The 23,878-nt window shown below is 41.3% G+C and overlaps 1 non-coding gene across 1 annotated transcript; it reads left to right on the top strand.

The window, feature by feature from the left end:
- The first annotated feature begins 22,676 nt into the window (after positions 1 to 22,676).
- On the top strand, positions 22,677 to 22,751 carry Trnas-cga (transfer RNA serine (anticodon CGA)). Its single transcript has one exon. It is a non-coding gene; the product is annotated as a tRNA-Ser (tRNA).
- The last annotated feature ends 1,127 nt before the right edge of the window (positions 22,752 to 23,878 follow it).

Below are 23,878 nucleotides of genomic sequence, written 5' to 3'. Positions count from 1 at the left end.
ACGTGTACAAACATGCACGTGACAGAAATGTAAGGGCTGTGATGTTTGTGAGTGTAGACTAATGTTACCGTCTGGAGCACATTTACTTCGACTTTATGTAACATGATGAAGCTGCAGAAGTTTAAACAATAAGGACAATACGAAGATAAAACAGCACGAAGATAAAAAAAATTGTTTTTAACAAAGTAAAAAGTGTGTGGTCACATTAACTAGAAAATATATTTTTGAACGTGACGTGTGTGAACAGCGATTGCAAATGTAAGCACATGTAAAAAGCAAGGAAAGCACAACAGCATTCTCGGTGTGATTTAGTTTCGTATTTGCGATTTGGTTTTCATATGAGAGGACTGTCAAGTGGTCTTACAAATAAGTTAAAACTTTCTTTCGGGTTAGATTCGAACCAGCGATATATGGACATCATGTAATAAAATTCGACGATCTACTGCTCTAACAACTGAGCTACCGAATAATATTGAGATGTAGTTGGGTAAAGCGATAATTTTCACTAGTAGATTAATTTCGCTATTGTTCGTTGTAACAGTGGAAGAGCATATCTCTGTGATAAGTTAATGTTAAGTTCACAGTGCAACACATTTTTAATTAAGTTAGTGAACTTGCGAGTCGATGTGGTGGCAATTTGCAGGTAAGAGTACAACCACATTTTACGCATCTTCTCACTGTCTGTAACACTCGACCGAGCGAGGTGGCGCAGTGGTTATCACACTGGACTCGCATTCGGGAGGACGACGGTTCAATCCCGTCTCCGGCCATCCTGATTTAGGTTTTCCGTGATTTCCCTAAATCGCTTCAGGCAAATGCCGGGATGGTTCCTTTGAAAGGGCACGGCCTATTTCCTTCCCCATCCTTCCCTCACCCGAGCTTGCGCTCCGTCTCTAATGACCTCGTTGTCGACGGGACGTTAAACACTAATCTCCTCCCCCCTCCTACTCCTGGAACACTCGAACAACTTTTCAGGAGTGTATATAGATATATTTGTACAGTATAGTACTACGCACCATTTGTAACTCATTTTCCGAAACGTAAATTCCAAAACAAAACATCATTCTGAATTAACATTATGACCGAAGGAGCAGCGAGCTAGCCAGTGACGTCACTGGCATCACGTGACTCGAATGGAGCGTTTTAACAAGCTTTCAAATTATGTGAATTTCTTTTAAGTTTTAATAAAAGAATACCGAATTTCGAGACGAGAAAAAGCTTGTTAGGAGCATAAAATGACATAATTTATCATTGCAGAAGCAACGAAAAAAGCATGCCAAATTCAGAACGCAAAATCCCCAAAACTAGCTGAGTTTCGTGGAAGCTCTAAATTTAGTGCGGACGTCAACGCGAGACGCTTTTAATAGTTTCCACAAAGAAATATTGTCTCAAAATATGGTAGAAAACCCAAAGAGATTCTGGTCGTATGTAAAGTACACCAGTGGCAAGAAACAGTCAATACCGTCACTGCGCGATAGCGATGGAAATGTCACCGATGATGGTGCCACTAAAGCGGAGTTAATGAATACAGTTTTCCGTAATTCCTTCACGAAAGAAGACGAAGTAAATATTCCAGAATTCTAAATCAGAACAGCTGTTAGCTTGAGTGACATAAAAGTAGATATCTTAGGTGTTGCGAAATAATTCAAATCTCTTAAGAAAGGCAAGTCTTCCGGTCCAGATAGTATACCAATCAGGTTCCTCTCAGAGTTTGCAGACACATAGCACCTTTCTTAGCAATCATATACAACCGCTCACTTGACGAAAGGTCTGTTCCTGAAGCCTGGAAAGTAGCACAGGTCACACCAATATTCAAGAAAGGAAATAGGAGTAACCCATTGAATTACAGAGCCATATCACTGACCTCAATTTGCAGTAGGATTTTGGAGCATATATTGTACTCGAACATTATGAATCACCTTGAAGAAAATGACTTGTTGATACATAACCAACACGGATTCAGAAAATAACGTTCTTGTGCAACACAGCTAGCTCTTTATTCCCACGAAGTAATGAATGCTGTCGACATGGGATCTCAGATCGATTCCATATTCCTAGATTTTCAGAAGGCTTTTGATACAGTTCCTCACAACCGACTATTAATCAAATTGAATGCATATGGAGTATCGTCTCAGTTGTGTGAGTGGATTCGTGATTTCCTCTCAGAGAGGTCACAGTACGTAGTGATAGACGGTAAATCATCGAGTAGAACAGAAGTGGTATCAGGTGTTCCGCAAGGTAGTGTCATAGGCCCTTTGCTGTTCCTCATTTATGTAAATGATCTAGGTGAGAAACTGAGCAGCCCCCTTAGATTGTTTGCAGACGACGCTGTAATTTACCGTCTAGTAAAATCATCAGACGATCAATTACAATTACAAAATTATCTAGAGAGAATTTCTGTATAGTGCGAAGAGTGGCAATTAGCACTAAACAAAGAAAAGTGCGAGGCCATTCACATGGGTGTTAAAAGAAATCCGATAAATTTAGGGTATACGACAAATCGCACAAATCTATGGGCTATCAGTTCGACTAAATACCTAGGAATTACAATTACGAGCAACTTAAATTGGAAAGACCACATAGATAATATTGTGGGGAAGGCGAAATAAAGACTGCGCTATATTGGCAGAACACTTAGAAGATGCGACAAACGCACTAAAGAGACAGCCTACATTACACTTGTCCGTCCTCCGCTGGAATAGTGTTGCGCGGTATGGGATCCTTACCGGGTAGGATTGACGGAGGACATTGAAAAAGTGCAAAGAAGGGCAGCTCGTTTCGTGTTATCGCGCAAAAGGGATGAGAGTGTCACTGGTATGATATGCGGGTTGGGGTGGCAGTCACTGTAACGAAGGCGGTCTTCTTTACGGCAAGATCTATTTACGAAATTTCAATCACCAACTTTCTCTTCCGAAGACGAAAATATTTTGTTGACACCCACCTACGTAGGGAGAAATGATCATCATAATAAAAAAGAGAAATCAGAGCTCGAACGGAAAGATTTAGGTGTTCCTTTTTCCCATGCGCCATTTGAGAGTGGAATGGTAGAGAAACAGTATGAAAATGCTTCGATGAATCCGCTGCCAGGCACTTAAGTGTGAATTGCAGAGTAACCATGTAGATGTAGATATAAGCTAGCTGCCATTTAAGCCTGCCAGCCAGGCAGGCAAGCTGGCGATCGTTAGCTGCAGAACGGACAGACTGCTCCGCTCCCACCCAAGCCAAACTCAAACAGGCCACAGAAAACTTGCTTGCCTGCTCGCCTTACCGCGGTATTACGCTACATAGCAGTTTAATCTTTACGCTCTCACTGTAGTGTCATGAGAAGAGTCTGGCCATTTTTTTACCCAAACGTCGCTAAACGAAGGTCAGTATGCTACAAAAAAAAAGTCCCCTAGACTTAGAACAACGTAAACCTAACTAACCTAAGGACATCACACACATCCATGTCCGAGGCAGGATTCGAACCTGCGACCGTAGCAGCAGCGCGGTTCCGAACTGAAACGCCTAGAACCGCTCGATCACAACGGCCGGCAGTATGCTACATATATATTCATTCTGGGCCACTGTAGCCAAGAAAATTAGATTTTTGTTTGTCCTTTTTCCTTTTTCGCCGTATTTCGGGCTTATGTATTTCGGTATGAACTGTTATGTCTACAACTTCACCCTCTTTCGACTAGTATTGGCTGTCCTCACTTCGAACCATCATCAGGTCATCTATAATACAGGTTTTATGTAGTAATCAGAACATCTCTGAAAGACGAGTTCCTTTACACTTAGCCGGCCGCGGTGGCCGAGCGGTTCTACGCGCTTCAGTCCGGAACCGCGCGGCTGCTACGGTCGCAGGTTCGAATCCTGCCTCGGGCATGGATGTGTGTAATGTCCTTAGGTTAGTTAGGTTTAAGTAGTTCTAAGTTCTAGGGGACTGATGACCTCAGATGTTAAGTCCCATAGTGCTCAGAGCCATTTGAACTTTACACTGAAGAGCCTGAACAAGGCTATCATAGTGCAACGCCAAGTGAGATTTTGGACGTCTAGTTTCTGTAACATTTTTATGTTTCAGCCAAATATGACCACAGTTATATGAATTTTAATTACTTTTCACATGATGTATATTGCGCGTTCGCTGGATTCATTCTAAGTGGCCAAAATAGTTCATTCTAAATTTCCTAAACGTATATTAGCAAACACGAAATTCTTTTTTCATGTAATGTTACTTTAAAAAGTACATGTCTGAAAGAAGAAGCTCTTCTTCTACACTAAGCTTTCTTCGCACTGCGCCGCATATCACCAGAATATGGCTTTTTAATATCCACTGCGCGATATTTTTTCCTGTTTCAGTCAATGTTTTCCCTTAATTTAGAAGGCCTATGTACTGCTAAATGGCCTGAAGTTCCTAGCACACACTTCCACACACGTGTTAGCTACTAAGCTTTTGTCAAAAATGTCAAATGTGTGTGAAATCTTACAGGACTTAACTGCTAAGGTCATCAGTCCCTAAGCTCTGTACTTAATCCTAAGTACAAACACACACACCCATGCCCGAGGAACGACTCGAACCTCCGCTGGGACCAGCCGCACAGTCCATGACTGCAGCGCCTCAGACCGCTTGGCTAATACCGCGCGGCTAAGCTTTTGTCCTCTTTCAAAAATGTATAGAGTTAGAAAACTGTTGGTTAAATTTACAAACACGTGTCAACATTCATTGCGACACACCTACCGATTTATTTGTAGCCGCCTCATAAAAACACAACAATTTTTCCCCAGCTGGACTTGGGATCTGTGTCGTGACTGGTATACATTCCCCAATTCTTAATTTCTCCTCAGTCTCCTTTAAGTTTAGTTGGTTCCTTTTGCGGCTCCCACAGTTTAGATAGCTGAGTTGCAGTGAAACTACCTACGCACATACCTGTCTATTCTGCAGTCGCGCTGAATTGATAGCGCAACCTGTTGTCAGGTGCAGCACGCTGAATGGATCCCATGAAACCTGGCAGGCTTGCTGGAACCCAAGATGGCCTGCCTTAACTAGTATTGTGCTCCAGTACACACGCACTCTTGTGTCTGCGTTGCGGCAGGTTGAGCTGCTTTAACGGTTGCGGCGGAGATAGGGACAGGCAGGCTGGAAGAAGAATTTGTACACCTCTGGTCAGTGACAACAGTATTATCATCTTATACTGTGTCAGGCGCAGGTTCTTCAATGTCCTTTGTAGACGACTGCCGGGTTTCAGTAACGCAATCATCGGAAATATTCTACTTGTACGTTCATCGTCTCTTAGTAGGTGTCACTGAAGGAACGGTATAGATTGTTCGACGTCGGGTTTACTTTTAAGCGCCGGAAAATCTTTAGGATATGTCAGATTTTTTTTTATTTTCATTAACTTCAGGTGATTGATTTACGTTTACGAGATCTGCTAGAGTTAGGTTTTTTCTGCTGCTGTAGAGAGTTTTACAAAACGAAAACACGTTTAGGACAGTTTTGACGAAGGTGACCGCATTCATTACACATAAAGCGTGAAAATTTGGCCTGACTATGAAACCTGCACCTTGTATCCCGCAGCCATGATATGTGACAGAATATTGACTTTTATCTACATTTCTGCAGACGGCACGCCACTGAAGACTTGCAACCTAAGTTGACTAGACCAGAGTTGATTTCTAAAGTTTTTAACTTCGTCACAGTTGGTTAGCACTTCTTTCTTTAAGATAGGAATTTCTGGGAGAGATTAAAGACACGAATAATATTGTAATCAACATCTCCGCTGTTAACAGAAACATACTTACAGTTCCCTTCACGATCATGAAATTCATTTCCGCTTCTGTGCTTCATCTATAGCCGGTCCGCTAACACAGGATTCAGCAGTTTCAAGAAGAAGCTGTACTGTTCCAGATCATAGTAAGCTACGTAATCTTGATCTCACGTAATTCCTCCTACATCCACTACCCAGTCGTGAACTTCCAGTGAACTTGGTTGAACAGCACGTGCAGACTTTCGAATTCAAACTTCAGCGTATTTTTCCTTGGGATCTTGACAGACATTTTGCTACTCTACCCAAGAGGTTAAGATCCAACAGCCAGAATACAAAAAGAGACTAAACACATTCAAGTAATATAACCTCTCTACTCACTTCCAAGAAGCAAGAAACATTGTAAAAACGAGCCCAGAAGCACTTTGTTTTAGATCACAACCAAAGATGCACAAAAATGAGACCCCCTCAGGACTATAACTAAACAAAATTCTCTTCAAAATTATCAAAGAAGCATACACATTCAATAATAATAGAACACTTAAAAACATAGCAGAATTTACATAACATGTCAAAACCAAAGAAGTTCTTGATGAAGCCACACTTGCCTCATTTGACATACAAAACCTTTATTCCTCTGTGCCAGCAGGTCCCACATTACAGATAATTAACGCCAACCTACAAAAGCACAAAAAAGTGCCTCCACTCACATTACTGCACTACTGGACTTAATCGAATTCACACTTTCACACAACTATTTCAAACTCAAAAAAAACTCTAAAAACGAACAGGTGGCTTAGCAATAGACTCAAACCTTTCTGGATTGTTGGCTGAAATATTTATAAACGATTTGGAAGACAGAGTCCTGAGCCAATCACCGCAGCCTCAAAAATATCATCTACTACTACAGATACGTACATGATACCATCATTTTTATCAAGATGACATCTGTGAGTTGAACCAATTATTCAACAACTCCCATTAAAATAAAAAAAAATGCATAGTTCAATACCAAGCAGGGGACATAAATTTCTTAAACCTTACCATTAGGATAAAGAATAATAGACATCAGTTTGAAATTCATCGGAAGCCTACCACAACATATACTACCATCGACGGCTCCTCTAGTCACCCCACAGCGCACAAAATGGCAGCATTCCGTTACGTGATCAATAGAGATATCCCACTACCATTCACTGGAGATAAATGTGGTCAATAAACTGAAATAATAAAACAAACAGCTGTTACAAATGGCTATAACAGCTCAATAGTAGACACCCTAAAACACTCAAAAGTGGCAAAGCAATCACATCACACAAAATAAAAATAAAATATCTTCCGTACAATTGCGTTTCTAAGTAATATTTCATATCAGATTGCCAATGTCTTCAAACGAAAAGGCATAAACATATCCTTTACCAAAGACAACAAGATTGTACAGAAGTTACCTCATAGCAGCAACACACGAAATCCACTTATCACATAGATGTGTACAAAATTTAATGTTTGGCCTGTGAGTGCTTCTACATAGGCCAGACAGGTATACATAATTCCTCCTACATCCACTACCCAGTCGTGAACTTCCAGTGAACTTGGTTGAACAGCACGTGCAGACTTTCGAATTCAAACTTCAGCGTATTTTTCCTTGGGATCTTGACAGACATTTTGCTACTCTACCCAAGAGGTTAAGATCCAACAGCCAGAAGCACTAAAAAACAAAAAATACTACGCGTCAGCAATAGCCACCCACCTGTATGGAAAAAACACCATGTTAACAACAAAACTATAAGTATGCTACACAACCAACAGAAAGGCAAAAAACAAGACATCATTGATGTTGTAACTCTTCAGGCTTTTCCGGCGATCTCACGCCCGGGTTCCCGGGTTCGATTCTCGGCGGGGTCAGGGATTTTCTCTGCCTCGTGATGGCTGGGTGTTGTGTGCTGTCCTTAGGTTAGTTAGGTTTAAGTAGTTCTAAGTTCTAGGGGACTTATGACCACAGCAGTTGAGTCCCATAGTGCTCAGAGCCATTTGAACCATTTTTTTTTCCGGCGATCTAATGACATCTTGGGTTGTCAGGTGTTCTGCCGGATATCAGCGTCGTACTTGCACGATATTTCGGTCACGTAGCTCGTGACCTTCATCAGGTGCCACCTGAGACTGCTCCTCGAGTGGACCTGGTCCAGTATTTATGCCTATAGCCTTCCCCCTCCACCAACGGCTGCAGGCCATAGGCATAAATACTGGACCAGGTCCACTCGAGGAGCAGTCTCAGGTCGCACCTGATGAAGGTCACGAGCTACGTGACCGAAATATCGTGCAAGTACGACGCTGATATCTGGCAGAACACCCGACAACCCAAGATGTCATCATTGATGTTACAGCGTAAATTCAAGGGCCAGTAAGGCAGTCCGAAACGAGACAGCTGAGAAGACTGTGAAGAAGACGTCAGCCAATTTGACACTGACCGACCCCTCTCCAGGACGACAACGCTACAGCAGCGGCCTCTATGTGAAGTGGACGTAAGCGCCGCGCCGACTGGTCGCGGCCCACTTCTACAGCAGCATCAAGATTAGGCACCTCAAGATCAGCGATTTAGGAACTGTATATACTGAAGAACATTGTTTATTTTGTCTGTCGCCTTTTGCTTGCGACACATCTGTATAAATACAAAGTTAAGTATTGTAATCACTTCCTTTCGTAATAAAATTCATCAATACAATTCGCTTGAATTGCTGTCTAGCGATCCGAGAAGCAGGTATTGTTGACATCCCATCTTTGACAATTACACAGGATCCAACAATTGAGACATTCCAATACACAAACACCAAGGAAAATAACCTGAATTCGTCTTAAATGACAACATTTACAATAGTAGCATCTCTGTTTCCAGCAATAGCCCGCATTATTAAATTCGCTAGTTATATTACCATGACATTTCCCAAATGTACAATGGATTGGTCTCATTTGCAAATACACCATCACACCAACAGTTTGTACCCCCTGTCAGCTTGAAACTACGTGTACATCAACTGACAGCACAAACTGTACATCTATCTGCATATTTTCAAGCATTAACCAATGTATTACCCCAACTTTTGGGCTCTCATCAAATCACTCATTTCACTCTCTTTCCTCCTTCCTCTTTCTCTTCCTCTGCCTCCACCTCCAGGCTTTTTTCTCTATCTTTGAAATCCAACCAAAATTGTTATTTATGTATAATTGTACCACTGTTGCCAACATAGTCGTTGTACTTAAAGTTTGCAACAAGTCATCTGATTATTTAAACGAGCGTGAAATTTAATCTGTATAAACTTGACAGAATCGGATTTATTACCACCTGAAACATGTATTCACCACCTTAAAACAAAGATCTCCAGAATCGTTTAAAGCTCATTCCAAAATAATAATGATATTATGATGTATAGTCTTCGTACTTTGTGATATTATTTCTCTTTTGCTATATGCTCTTTGCACCTAGTAGTTTCCACACGCCATCTTTGTTTATAAAATATGACACTTTGCATGTGATGTGTTAGAATAGTGAAAGGAACCTTTGACCAATGGAGATATTGTATTTTAATTGTTTTATTTTTGCTGTTAGATATGTTTAGTTTTTAGCCTAAACCCCCCCCAAAACTATGTTTTCTTATGTTTCTCGGCTATACAGTGCTACAAGTTCCTCAAAAACATCGTAAAAGAACACATACATGTTTCATACTAACATATGTAAATCCACCTGATGATAGAGATTAAAAAACTTCGAAACGCGTCGAGGGATAATAAACAGTGACTAGTAACAGTAAACTTGCTGTTTCATTCGACGTTAATAGCGAATGAACTCTCAGCAACACGAAAGGCAATACAAGTCTAATATACACACACGCGCGCGCGCGCGCGCGCGGTCGTAGAGAGAGAGAGAGAGAGACGAAATGTAAACGTAAACTTGCCAACAAGGCTAGATGCAGCAGAACACCAAGCCTGTCCGCGCACTGCCGCATATCAATCGAAACGCTATTGGGTGTGCTTTTATGTGCGGTTTCGGCGATCTGCGGAAAGCAGCATACCAAGATCTGATGTATGTATACTATTATTTAAAGACAAGCTGTAGTTTAACGTTTCTATCAAAAATCTCGGAAAGTTCTTGACCAATTTACTTCAAATTTTTACGTCATATTCCAGTAAACGTTGGGACGGACATAGCCTACACGTTTTTAAACATGTATACTTTTATAAGTATATTCACATTTTCGAAATGGGAATGGTGATTAACGAAAATCTCGGAAAGTTCTTGCCGAAATTACTTCAAATTTTTACACGATACTCTAATAAAGGTACTGACGGACTTAATGCAACTTCTTAAAAGATATGATATACAAATATATGTATGCTGTACAAATATATTACATACAAATATGTACTACATAAAGGACAAACATGGTTAGCACAAAACTCGAAAAATTCCTGACCAACTTACTTCAAATTTTTAGATGGTAGTCTAATAAACGTATGAACAAATGGATTTTAGCAAAAATCTCGGAATATACTTGACCAGTTCACTTCAAATTTCTATGCTATACTTTAATAAATTTCAGACAGACATAGGCTATATATTGTTAATATTAAGATGAAACGTTACAAAAAATCTGGAAAATTTCTTGATCGATTTACTTCACATTTTCACACGATACTCTAGTGACTGTTTAGACAAAAATAGGGTCCATACCTCTTTTGAAGGTATGTGTTATATAAATATACATCTTATACATAAAGATAGAACGTTGTTAGCAAAAATCTCGGAATGAAAACATGCACCGCAACTATTGCGGATATGGAAAGTGCTGTTGAAGCGTAGTTCTCACAGAATGGGTTCGTAGTCAGGGGCTCGTACTGCTAGCCAATAAACAGGTTGTAATAATACTTGGAAAGGCCGTTTTTTGCAAACATACACTTTTTTGAACGGAACAATGCGAAGTACAGTAAATAGAAAGGCAATGGTGTTTGTTGCAGGTTTCTAGTGCGAGTCGTTTACGTGATATTGTATTTTGAAAATTTCCCAAACCGACACTTGTAGGTACGATGTTGTTACGTTGGCTTGTGTGTTCCTCGAGTGCACTGCAATTTGCTAGTCAGTGTGTAACAGTCCAAGCAGTAGGTTGTGAGTGGACAATAGAACTTCTCAAAGCAGAAAAAGCTGACATGGTCATCGTGTATGGAGAGTGTAGGAAGAATGAAGTTCGCTCTTGTACGGTGTATATGGTAAGATATCCCAATGCACGCCAGTTATACCCGATAATATGCAAGGGCATATTACTGCAGCCTGCTCGGACATTCGGAAATTCTAGCACGTGTGCAGCAGTCGTTCCATACCAGATTGGAAGCGCGTATTGCTGCTGCCAGTGATCGTTTTAAACACAACCTGTGATAGTCAATTGTCTCGTTACTGGTCAGATCCACATAACAGGTGTACGCACTTGGGGTCTTTAGTGTGTGCTACTACAGGTATTGTACAAGTGTCAGTGTGGTAACTTTTCAAAATAGGATATCTCGTAAATGACTCACATTAGAATCCTGCAACAAACACCACTGATATTCTTCTTCTTCTTCGCGTATGGATCACTTAGGACCACACGTAATCGACATTTGTTGGCCTTCCTTTTCACCCAGTATTCCTTCATACGCAACGAATGAGCTAGTTTTCGTTGCGCAGACCACGTGAGTCGGTTAGTTTTTCTACCTTCTTCCTCAGAACCCCATGTGTTTGTGATTTTTCTGCTTTCATTTCTGTCGTGTAGATTTGGAGACCCTAATTCTCTCGGGTCGTTTTCCGTCTGTTTGTACCAGTTCGGTCTTGTAGTTTTGTTCTTTAAAAATGTATGGATTTTGAGCGTTAACCTGTTTGAGTCCTTTCTCTCTAAATGCCCCATGAATTGGATTCTTCTCACACGCATTGTGTCTGTTATTTTGGAGATATTTTTATATATTTCTGCATTGGGTTTTGGATAATGCACACCATCTGTAGTTCTTGGTCCTAGGATTTTCCCCATTATTTTACGTTCTCTCTCTTCTAATTCCCCTTTTAGTGTTCTGTGTTGAAGATTTAGTGTCTCAGATGCGGGAGAGGCTCGGGTTTAATTACTGATATTCTAATTTACCCGAATTTGAGTTTGTTAATGTCAATAGCCATTGTTCCATTAAAAAAGTGTATGTTTGAAAAACTTACTCTTTCTAATTATTGTTAGAATCTGTTTGTTGGGTAACAATATGAGCCTCTGACTATCAATCCAATCTTTGTAAACCGCACATCAATAGCACTTTTCACTTCCGCAATATTTTTGGTACGAGTTTTAGGTGATTCACCCTAAAAAGATAATGTTCTCAGCAGAACTCCCGAAAAGTTCTTGACCGATTTACTTCAGGTTTTCACACGATACTTTAATAAACTTTCGGATAGTCAGGGACTGCATATTCTTAATATATGTGGTACACAAATGTCTAATACATAAAGTAATTTGGTTAGCAATACTCTCGAAAATTTCTTCAGCGATTTAGTTTATATTTTTACACGATGCTCTAATAAATATTTGAACACACAATGGCTGTATGTTTTTAAATCATTTAATATACAAATATATATTTCACATATAAAGGGAAATAGTTGTTAGAAAAACCTGCAACAGTTCTTGACCGTTTTGCTTATAATTGTTGCACTATACTCCACTAACATTCAGACAGACGTACGGTATATATTTTTTGTAATCGACAGTGTACAGATTTTCTGTTAAAACCGTCCCTGGAAAAAAAAATGCTATGCTGTGAAATTATGCGGTCTCGTTTTCTTTCTCTCAGTTAGTTTTAACTCAGATATCGGGGCATTTAAGTCAGACAACTTTCTTACACATATAGTCTTCTCAGTAATATTAAACTAATGCTGTATACAGAACAATGCGCTGTTTTGTTTCCTTTGTTTCAGTCAGTTTTAAGAGGAATCGGTTATCGACTTGTGATTAGAATACTACTATGGAATCATCCGAAACTTCACATTTCTAACCGTTCACAGAATAAAATACGAGAAATTCTGTCACAGATTGACCAACTGGAGAGGTCTCTCCTGCACCGCTTATATTAATGATCCCAACCGACTTACCCATTCATTTTAAGTGACTTCATTTCACAATTGCGGTTTCATTCCCAGTAACAATAAACAAGGCTCAAGGTCAAAGATAGAGGGAAAAGGAGATGGACAATTTGGGAAGGGGGGACAAAATGGACAGAGAGGGGAAGGAGGATGGTGGAGAGAGATGTGAGGAAGAGATGGAGAGAGACTGGGTGGAAGAGTGGAAATGGACAGTGAGAGGGGGAGGAGGAGAGCTGGACAAAGAGGGGGAGAGAAGGAAGAATTGGACCAAGTGAGAGGGAGGAGGAGATAGACAGTGAGAGGGGAGAAGGAGATGGACAAAGAGAGGGGGCAGAAGAGCTGGACAAAGAGAGGGGAGGAAGAGCTGGACAAAGAGAGAGGGAGGAGAAGGAGGAGGGGACAGTGAGAAGGGGAGGAGGAGATTAGGACGTATATACAATACCCACACATATTTTGCAATTACAAAGCATTGTTGATTTCACGAGTGCTTTAAAGAAACAAGCAATGCCCACTGCTACCTTCTGATTTGCGCCGCAACGCAAAACGTGGTTCGAATTGCGCGGTAAACTGCGAGTCCGTCTGGCTATGTGATTCGGTAACTAAGGCGGGGGGAAAAAGAGGCGAGCCACCTCAACAGGCAGTATGCGTATTAAAGCGTTTTCAAACAGATGTCCGTTTTAAGAAAACCGTTACTTTAAGAAGGAGGCGTATCAAATCTTCTTCCTCAGGCCTTGAAGTAAACTGTAGTGAAGTTGTGAGATTGTTAGCTACACCTCTCCGAAAATAAACTGATTATGGGGGATATCAACAAAATTTAAGTCCTACAAGCCAACTGAAACTTCCGATTGTTTCGAAATTATATAAACCTCTAAGATTCGTAAATAGCGTGTTTTTGGGTCTATTATGAAAAACCTATATGAATAATTTCACAGTGCTGTGAGAAGTGTTAGCACTACATCAAAAATACACTTCAGATTTTAGGAAATTTACTGGAAAGAACAACGTGCCTGAAAAGCAAGTGCAAGGAACCGAAAATCATCGGTGTTTCCTCTGATGTTTTTCCTGTTTTGTCTGCATGTGTTCGAATTATGCGCGAGTTGTTGACAGTAAAGCAATTCAAGGGCGTCACATACGAACTCGTTATTCAGTGATGCCACCCGAGGAGTAATGTCTTTCACTTTGTGTTAAAAAAGAAACCTCTACACATACCTAACCAAGTGAGCTATATCTTTGGAATGTAATATCTGTTTTCAAGACCTATCCACGCCGTTCAACGTCTCTTAAAATCCTTTGCTGTCTCTCACTGAATTACAACGTCAACGGCAAACCTCAAATTTTTACTTTCTTATCCCTGAACTTCAATTCTCTTTCCAAATTCCCCTTTGTTTCCTTTACAGCTTGCACAAAATACAGACTGAATAACATTGGAGATGGGCTACAAGAATAGGAAACGACACGTTAAAAGTAGTAGATCGGGTCTGTTATTCCGACAACGACATAAGTGACGAAGAAGAAAGAAAATAAAAATACAGTACAATTTGCTAGTATTCACTACCATACATATCTGTCCATGACTACAGCACTTACACCGCATAGTCACCCATAAGAGAAATACCGATGTGAAACTCTTATTAACGATCGTTTCCGTTATACGAAACAAAGGGGACTCGGTATTACGCGTACAGCAGCTGACATCAGCAGTTCCTACTCAACTAACGCTTTGCCCAAGCGTCAAGGTCCCAACTAAGTTGTATGAGCGGGTGGAGCCGTGTGTAAGTAAGCATGTGTGGTCCGGGCTCTGCTACAGAACTACCTCGTGGCAGAGCCGTCTGTTTACTGTCAGATCTTACAGCGGACAAGTACAAATAGATATGCTAGAAACGTTTTTGGGTAATATCGATAAAAATATTTTGCTCTCCTCCTATGGACGCCGTTAGAAGACCACATCCCAATACTCTGTTGTTTTATCTTCTTTTCGTCTGGTATTCCTTCTTCTCCTCACTGTGTTGTTTTCTCCTCTTTTCAGTTCAATTCGAACCTGTTTTCTTCTCGTTCCCGCGCGGAATCTTTCCACATGTATCACTTTCATTCTAAAAATGTGCCTTTCTGTTGTTTCTTCTTCTCTTAAGTAGATACTTTGTATAACTTTCTTGGTCTCCTGAATCCACCTTGCAGTTGACTTCTTTTGCCAAAGATATCTGAGGATCTATTTCTTATTGTTTCTGTTACTTTTTCTACATTATTTTATATTTACTTATTAATTTCCAAGGAGCCTGTCGTTTTTAGCAGACTAAGGATTTCCCAGTATTTCTTCTGTCCAAAGTTTTTAATTTAGCCAACTTGTAATCTGGCACTAGACGTTCACTGGCATGCAGGTATTCTCGTTTCACCACTGTCCTTCGGTGCTTCATTGTAAAGTTCTCTGACAATTATTTTGTTATAAACCTTCTCCGTAATACCATATGGTGTTTCGTGCTTAAAGGACTTTTCTTGTATAGGAGATTGTTCTAAATTACTTTTAATCCTCCCATTTTTTTACTTACTTATTGGACCAATATCAGTTACCAAAAATTCTGGAGAATTTATTTGTTTGTCATAATTTTTTTTATTTCTTCAGAGATTCTTAAATTCGTTTTGTTGGCTACCTCCTGCAAAAGATTCAGGTGCATCTCTGTATTTGTCAGACTTCATGAAAGTACAGCAGAAGCGTCAGAAAATGTTAGATAACTTTCTTGAACACCTCCGTCTTCTCTCCCCAGCTTTATTGGTGAAATTTGGTATCCCGACAACTATTCAGTCTACATTATTACTGTTTCCTCAATAAAACTTATTGTAAATAAGTTTTAAAATATAGTTTTCACGGACTATTATCGTTACTTCAGATTTTCTTTCTGATGCTAACTCCCATTTGTAAAAAAAGAAAAGTTCCAGAAGTGTTTCTGCTGCGTCTTGTGCATAATGTTGAGTTATTTGTATGTCACTAGGTCTACCACAGACTTACGTGCAGTAAATATATTGACTAAATCAAATGGTATTTTTGCTACCATAATCGGCACCTTTGTTCAATACATGCTTAAAAAGTACTGATCCTCATCCGTCTGAAAGAACAAAAGTGTGTGTCTAAATAAGAAAGTCGGTTTTGACAAGGGGGAGTGACAACGAGATGGAGAAAGAGGCGGGATCCTGGTAGCATTTTCAACAAAACTCTTTGGGATTTTCGGCTGCGACAGAGTGAAACAATGAAGCAGTTATATAACCAGCCTATCGACGACTGCTGGTTTTCTTCGGAGCGACTAATTCTGGGGTTGGTCTTCTCTCTCTCTCTATATATAGGGTTTCTCTCCTAAGAGTCAATTGGCACCTGATAACGGATATAAGACGGTGTCTATCCTAAGAGTCATAAGGCGCTTTTTCTCTCGTGTTTCGGCAGATATTTAGAATTTCGTTTTAGCAACGTGTAGGTGGAATCAGCCCAAACAAATTGTCCTCATCATGTCTTTCGCCCAGTATGGATGGAGAGCGTCCGTTTGTTTTCCGTTACAAATACAGTAATACTTAAAGCGAAATTTTTCGCTCCCATTCGATAGAGGTGTCCTGCATAACTCTAGTCCGATATTCGCTTTATCGAAATTTATTAACAGAGAGTAAAATACGAAGAATAACCGGTACTCCAGCAGTGACAGCACTAACCTGAGCTTCGCTGACTGCTACGAATATCGTATTAGACTAATATGGTAGAGCTCTATCGAATAGACACGTAAAATTTCGCTTTAAGAATCATTTTATTTGTAACAGCAAATGACCGACGTTTTCCATCGACGATGGGCGTCGCATGAAAGACTTGACACGCAGTTTCGTTTGGACTGACTGCAGCTATGCAATGCGAAAACTAAATTGCAAATATCTGCTGAAACACCAAAGAAAATGCGACTGACGACGCTTAAGGGAGACACCGTCTTATATCGGCTATCAGGTGACAACAGTCGAGACGTCATCGGCCTGTTCAAAGCCAAGATGCCTATTGGGGGGTGGGGGAGGGCGCACTTTCAGTTGTTAGATGACATCTCTGAATGTCACGTCAGTTGTCACCTGATAACCGAAATATATCGATGCAAGAACATCCCCAGAAATCAGCAGTTTAGACGTCCAGAGGAGGACTGCTTCAAAGACGGTCCAAAGTCAGTTGCATAGTGTTTGTTTCAGAATGACGTAATTCAACATCGAAAGGGTTTTTATTCGGATTTCACATCTACATTTACATACATACTCCGCAATCCACCATACGGTGCGTGGCGGAGCGTAGCTCGTACCACAACTAGCATCTGCTCTCCCTGTTCCAGTCCCAAACATAACGAGAGAAAAAGACTGCCTATATGCCTCTGTACGAGCCCTAATCTCTCTTATCTTATCTTTGTGGTCTTTCCGCGAAATATAAGTTGGCGGCAGTAAAATTGTACTGCAGTCAGCCTCAAATGTTGGTTCTCTAAATTTCCTCAGTAGCGATTCACGAAAAGAACGCCTCCTTTCCTCTAGAGACTCCCACCCGAGTTCCTGAAGCATTTCCGTAACACTCGTGTGATGATCAAACCTACCAGTAACAAATCTAGCAGCCCGTCTCTGAACTGCTTCTATGTCCTCCCTCAATCCGACCTAATAGGGATCCCAAACGCTCGAGCACTACTCAAGAATAGGTCGTATTAGTGTTTTATAAGCGCTCTCCTTTACAGATGAACCACATCTTCCCAAAATTCTACCAATGAACCGAAGACGACCATCCGCCTTCCCCACAACTGCCATTACATGCTTGTCCCACTTCATATCGCTCTGCAGTGTTACGCCCAAATATTTAATCGACGTGACTGTGTCAAGCGCAACACTACTAATGGAGTATTCAAGCATTACGGGATTCTTTTTCCTATTCATCTGCATTAATTTACACTTATCTATATTAAGAGTTAGCTGTCATTCTTTACACCAATCACAAATCCTGTCCAAGTCATCTTGTATCCTCCTACAGCCACTCAACGATGACACCTTCCCGTACACCACAGCATCATCAGCTAACAGCCGCACATTGCTATCCACCCTATCCAATAGATCATTTATGTAGATAGAAAACAACAGCGGACCTACCACATTTCCCTGGGGCGCGCCAGATGACACCCTCACCTCCGATGAACACTCACCATCGAGGACAACGTACTCCGATCGTGGAAATGTGCAAACTTACACGGGATGAACACTTAAAACTGCAAAGCAAATATTGAGAAAATGGAAAGTGCTACTGATGCGTGGTTTTCACAGAACTGTTTGGTAGTTAGGGGATCGTATTGTTAGCCAATCAATAGATTCTAATAATATTTAGAAATTGCATTTTTTGCACAAACATGGACTTTTTTAAAGGAAACAATGCCTATAGACATTAACGAACAAAAATAGGGTAAATTAGAATGTCAGAGGTGTTCGTTGTAGGATTTTAGTGCCAGCCGTTTACGAGATAATGTATTTTGAAAGACTCTCACGCTGACACTTTAACAATACCTGTGGTAGCATACACTAAAGAACAATACAAAATCATACATTATTTATGCGGATTCTGACCAATAATGAGACAACTGACTGTCGCAAGTTGTGTTTAAAATGACCTCCGGCAGCGACAATACACGCCTCCAGTCTGGTATGCAACTACTGCTGCATAAGTTCTAGCATTTGAGCGGAGATGTCCGAGCAGGCTGAAGTAATACATCGTTGTATATCATCGGATGTAATTTGCATCTCCTTGAAGACAGCGTGTGGTGTGTGCACTGTAAGACCATCGCTACACACACTATCAGATTATTTGACTTGTCGCTCTAACGAAGTAGGCGAGTGTCAGAAATTTGTCTCGTGGTCTTATCGTGGCGTGTTTATCTTCTGCCGTAAGGTCAGACGATAGAAATGCCACTTGCACGCTTAGAGTAGCAGATTGACGGTGGCCAACTTTAAACAGAACTTGATTAATTTTCACACACATTTATTAAAATAATAAAAAGGCATAGACATTACGTAACTTGATTCTGGATGCTGTTCACAATTGTCAATCTGAAGTTCCTTTGGTCTTCGTACGTTAATCTTATTCTCACATATTTCTGATACTTGACAAAGTGTCTATACATTTCTCTTCATGGCTATGTACAGGAATATGATAATCTTATTAGGCGCAGGCTGAAACTTGACTATAGACTGCTACAGACAAATGCAGACTAATGCAGACTGACTAATCGGAGGTCTGTACACTCGTTATAATACCTCGCGCGTTCAGGTATCACTGTGCGAGTGTGATCCGCGAGGAGAAAAGGTTCTACGTTAGCAGCAATCTCATTGGCTGCGAGACATATTAATACATATTAATACGCGGATCGGCGGAAGCAGAATTTGGTCCGTCTCTAAGACAGAGTCATCTCGTTGTGCGGAGACGGACGAGCGCTGCGCCTGCGCTGTTGTGCTTAACGGGGCGCGCTCTAGTGGGAAAGTTGTGTACGTGACTACGCGGAACTATGTACACAACACAGCGTCTGTTAGTTTTCCTGGTCAGGCGTCTGACAAGGGAACCTCCCCATCGCACCCCCCTCAGATTTAGTTATAAGTTGGCACAGTGGATAGGCCTTGAAAAACTGAACACAGATCAATCGAGAAAACAGGAAGAAGTTTTGTGGAACTATGAGAAAAATAAGCAAAATATACAAACTGAGTAGTCCATCCCCAAGACAGGCAACATCAACGATAGTGTGAGTTCAGGAGCGCCGTTGTCCCGTTGTTAGCGTGAGCAGCTGCGGAACGAGAGGTCCTTGGTATTGGTTCAAGTCTTCCCTTGAATGAAAAGTTCAATTTTTTATTTTAAGACAATTACTATCTGTCCGTCTTTTGGGAGTGATTATCACATCCAGAAGAAAACCTAAATTGGGCAAGGTAGAAGAATCTTTTTACCCATTCGCCAAGTGTACAAGTTAAGTGGGTCGACAACATATTCTTGTCATGTGACGCACATGCCGTCACCAGTGTCGTATAGAATGTATCAGACATGTTTTCCTGTGGAGGAATCGGTTGACCTACGACCTTGCGATCAAATGGTTTCATTTCCCATTGGAGAGGCACGTCCTTTCGTCTACTAATCGCACGGTTTTGCTTTGTGGTCGCAAAACACAGACACTAAACTTATTACAGTGAACAGAGACGTCAATGAACGAACGGACAGATCATAAATTTGCGAAAATAAAGAATGTAAACTTTTCACTCGAGGGAAGACTTGAACCAAGGACCTCTCGATCCGCAGCTGTTCACGCTAACCACAGGACCACGGTGCTCCTGAGTTCTCATTATCCTTGATGTTGCCTATCTTTGACATGGACTACTCAGTTTGTATATTTTGCTTATTTTTTCATAGTTCCACACAACTTCTTCCTGTTTTCTCGATTGATCTGTGTTCAGTTTTTCAAGGCCTATCCACTGTGCCAACTTATAACAAAATATGAGAGGGGTGCGATGGGGAAGTTCCCTTGTGAGCAACACATGGTCTTCCTCGGTCCACAGTCCGTGGCGCTGAGGATCCTGGCTCGGCAACGCGACGATACATAGGTTCGATGACTTGACTATCTTCAGTCTGGAAACAACATCTGATACAGCCGCGCAGCCTCGAGTCCATTACCATTCGTGCGGCCATATGTAGTGATCATGAAATGAACATACTGCCATGTTTGAGCCGGCCGCGGTGGTCTAGCGGTTCTGGCGCTGCAGTCTGGAACCGCGGGACTGCTGCTACGGTAGCAGGTTCGAATCCTGCCTCGGGCATGGGTGTGTGTGATGTCCTTAGGTTAGTTAGGTTTAAGTAGTTCTAAGTTCTAGGGGACTTATGACCTAAGATGTTGAGTCCCATAGTGCTCAGAGCCATTTGTACCATTTTTGCCATGTTTGAACAAAGCACTTTCAATTAACACACTGCTGTTGTACATGTACACAGTGGACACGTTGAAGATAGGCGAATGACGAATGTTAACACGTCTCCTTGGCAACACAACGCAGTATGGGATATAATAATTCAAACGTGTGTATAGATAAGTGAAGTTGTTGGGTTGTACCAGGAAGGCCGTCGAACGTCACTGTTCATTAATAACTCGAAAAAGAAGGATTTATGGAAACATTTTTATGTGAACTTTTTCCATATTTTGGTGCTAGGAAGCTGTTCCCAAAGTTTTAAATGTGTTTTTGAAACATCCTGTATAATGAAGACTTCGAAAGTTTCAAATGGTTCAAATGGCTCTGAGCACTATGGGACTTAACATCTGAGGTGGATGGATGGATGGTTTGGGGAAGGAGACCAGACAGCGTGGTCATCGGTCTCATCGGATTAGGGAAGGATTGGGAAGGAAGTCGGCCGTGCCCTTTCAGAGGAACCATCCCGGCATTTGCCTGGAGTGATTTAGGGAAATCACGGAAAGCCTAAATCAGGATGGCCGGACGCGGGATTGAACCGTCGTCCTCCCGAATGAGAGTCCAGTGTCTAACCACTGCGCCATCCCGCTCGGTCAACATCTGAGGTCATCAGTCCCCTAGAACTTAGAAGAACTTAAACCTAACTAACCGAAGGACATCACACACATCCATGCCCGAGGCAGGATTCGAACCTGCGGCCGTAGCGGTCGCGCGGTTCCAAACTGAAGCGCCTAGAACCGCTCGGCCGCAGCGGCCGGCTCGAAAGTTTCAACACGAGCAGTAGAACCATCATACAATTCGGCTGAAGACTGCACTTGACTGAACAGAATATTCAGAATAAAGTCTTTCTCGGGATAGTATTCCAGTACTCCACGTACAGCATATAGGCGACAATGAAAACTGCTGAAAGCGTCAGTTATGTTGCATGAGAAGTATTGAGTGCAAAACAACTCGCCACTATGATCACAAGAATTGCACAAAGTTGATCATAGATGAACTCACTGAGAGGTTTGACAGCCGTTAGAACGAGCAGCTTGGTTATCACTCTTCCATAACGCATAGACTGTCAGACTCACATGAGGTGAGGCTCCAGATTGCAAGAATATGATGATATGCAACACAAGTGAACAATTTGTCCTGCAAATTAAAGTGAAAGTGGTAGTGTGTAACCAAAACTGATGTGATGATATATTCCGTAATCAGAAAATTAATTAATAATCTCCACTTAGATGTTTATCACTGTTAAATAACTGGGGAAAGATGGTCTGGAATTATTTATTAGCAAGCATTGAACCGAGAAAAAAACACGCTAATTTACACTGAAATGTTTCCGCTGTTCGCATAATATTTCAAGTTTATCATCCTTTGTTCTGTAACCCTTTCGTGAGATCATAAACATCTCTCTTAGGGTCTCTGCAAGATCTTTTAAATGGATGAATACTAGCGTGTATACTGCCAAAGGTAGGTATAACAACAAATAAAGTTTTATTCAAGTTTCCATTCAAGTTTTCTTCGCGAGTTCTAGAATGAAATATTCACTCTACAGCGGAGTGTGCGGTGATATGAAACTTCCTGGCAGATTAAAACTGTGTGCCGGCACACAGTTTTAATCTGCCAGGAAGTTTCATATCAGCGCACACTCCGCTGTAGAGCGAAAAATTCATTCTAGAAACATCCCCCAGGCTGTGGCTAAGCCATGTCTCCGCAATATCCTTTCTTTCAGGAGTGCTAGTTCTGCAGGGTTCGCAGGAGAGCTTCTGTAAAGTTTGGAAGATAGGAGACGAGGTACTGCCAGAAGTAAAGCTGTGAGGACGGGGCGTGAGTCGTGCTTGGATAGCTCAGTTGGTAGAGCACTTGCCCGCGAAAGGCAAAGGTCCCGAGTTCGAGTCTCGGTCCGGCACACAGTTTTAATCTGCCAGGAAGTTTCATATCAGCGCACACTCCGCTGTAGAGTGAAAAATTCATTCTAGAAACATCCCCCAGGCTGTGGCTAAGCCATGTCTCCGCAATATCCTTTCTTTCAGAAGTGCTAGTTCTGCAAGGTTCCCAGGAGAGCTTCTGTAAAGTTGGGAAGGTAGGAGACGAGGTACTGGCTGAGGTAAAGCTGTGAGGACGGGGCATGAGTCGTGCTTGGATAGCTCAGTTGGTAGATACTTGCTCGCGAAAGGCAAAGGTCCCGAGTTCGAGTCTCGGTCCGGCACACAGTTTTAATCTGCCAGGAAGTTTCTTCGCGAGTTGTTTCACAGGTAGTATGGTTTGTTGATATAAGAAGGTAGGCTTTCGCGGCAGGTGTCATAGTGATTAAAATTCTTCTGGGCAAACGGCCTTCCTCAGGGCACGACACAGTCGTTGCAATTCGGCCGAAACGTTGGTTTTAGTTTATTATTGTTGTTAGTTTTTAGCAATGACGCGGCATGATACCCAGAAGAATTTTAATCAGTATTGTTTCTTGTTTCTCTCAACTTTCTTTGTTTCTGGTCTTCCCGACGGGCCTCTTGTAGATTACTGAAGTCCATGGCTTCCTTAACACATGGGTAAGTCTTGCATCTTTTAGGTGTTAGTCCTTATTTCCTTTCTTCCTCTGGGGTCCAGCGTATAACTCTTCTGTCTCAGTGGTAATGACATATGCACCTCTTAAGCCATCGACGAAATGCACACCTAACCTTACGTTCTACTCGATTCTCCTTCCTCATTGCACACCATATATATTTTTATTTTATTTATTTTTATTGTCGCCACAGTCATGGGTATGTGAAACATGAGACACTTCAAAAAATATTATTCTTCTAGTACTTACGTTTCTCCTTAAAAGTTTATCTAACAGTCCACATAAAACTGAAACCATTTCTGTTGTTGAGTGTTTCAAAGCTCTCTTTGTTGGGCAGCATTGATCTTTTACTTCGGTGTCCAGCACTTGCTCTGTCGCACACTCGTAGGGTCAACTTTGCCATTCTACCCCTCTGTATCAATTTACATCTTGTACCATGATATGCGACCGTTTCTTTCCCAAACTGTCGCATAAGTAATA

This window comes from Schistocerca cancellata, chromosome 3, assembly GCF_023864275.1.
Source record: "Schistocerca cancellata isolate TAMUIC-IGC-003103 chromosome 3, iqSchCanc2.1, whole genome shotgun sequence".
Lineage (NCBI taxonomy): Eukaryota > Metazoa > Arthropoda > Insecta > Orthoptera > Acrididae > Schistocerca > Schistocerca cancellata.
Note: the sequence above shows the minus strand (reverse complement) of the source record. Positions and strands in the feature narration are given on the sequence as shown.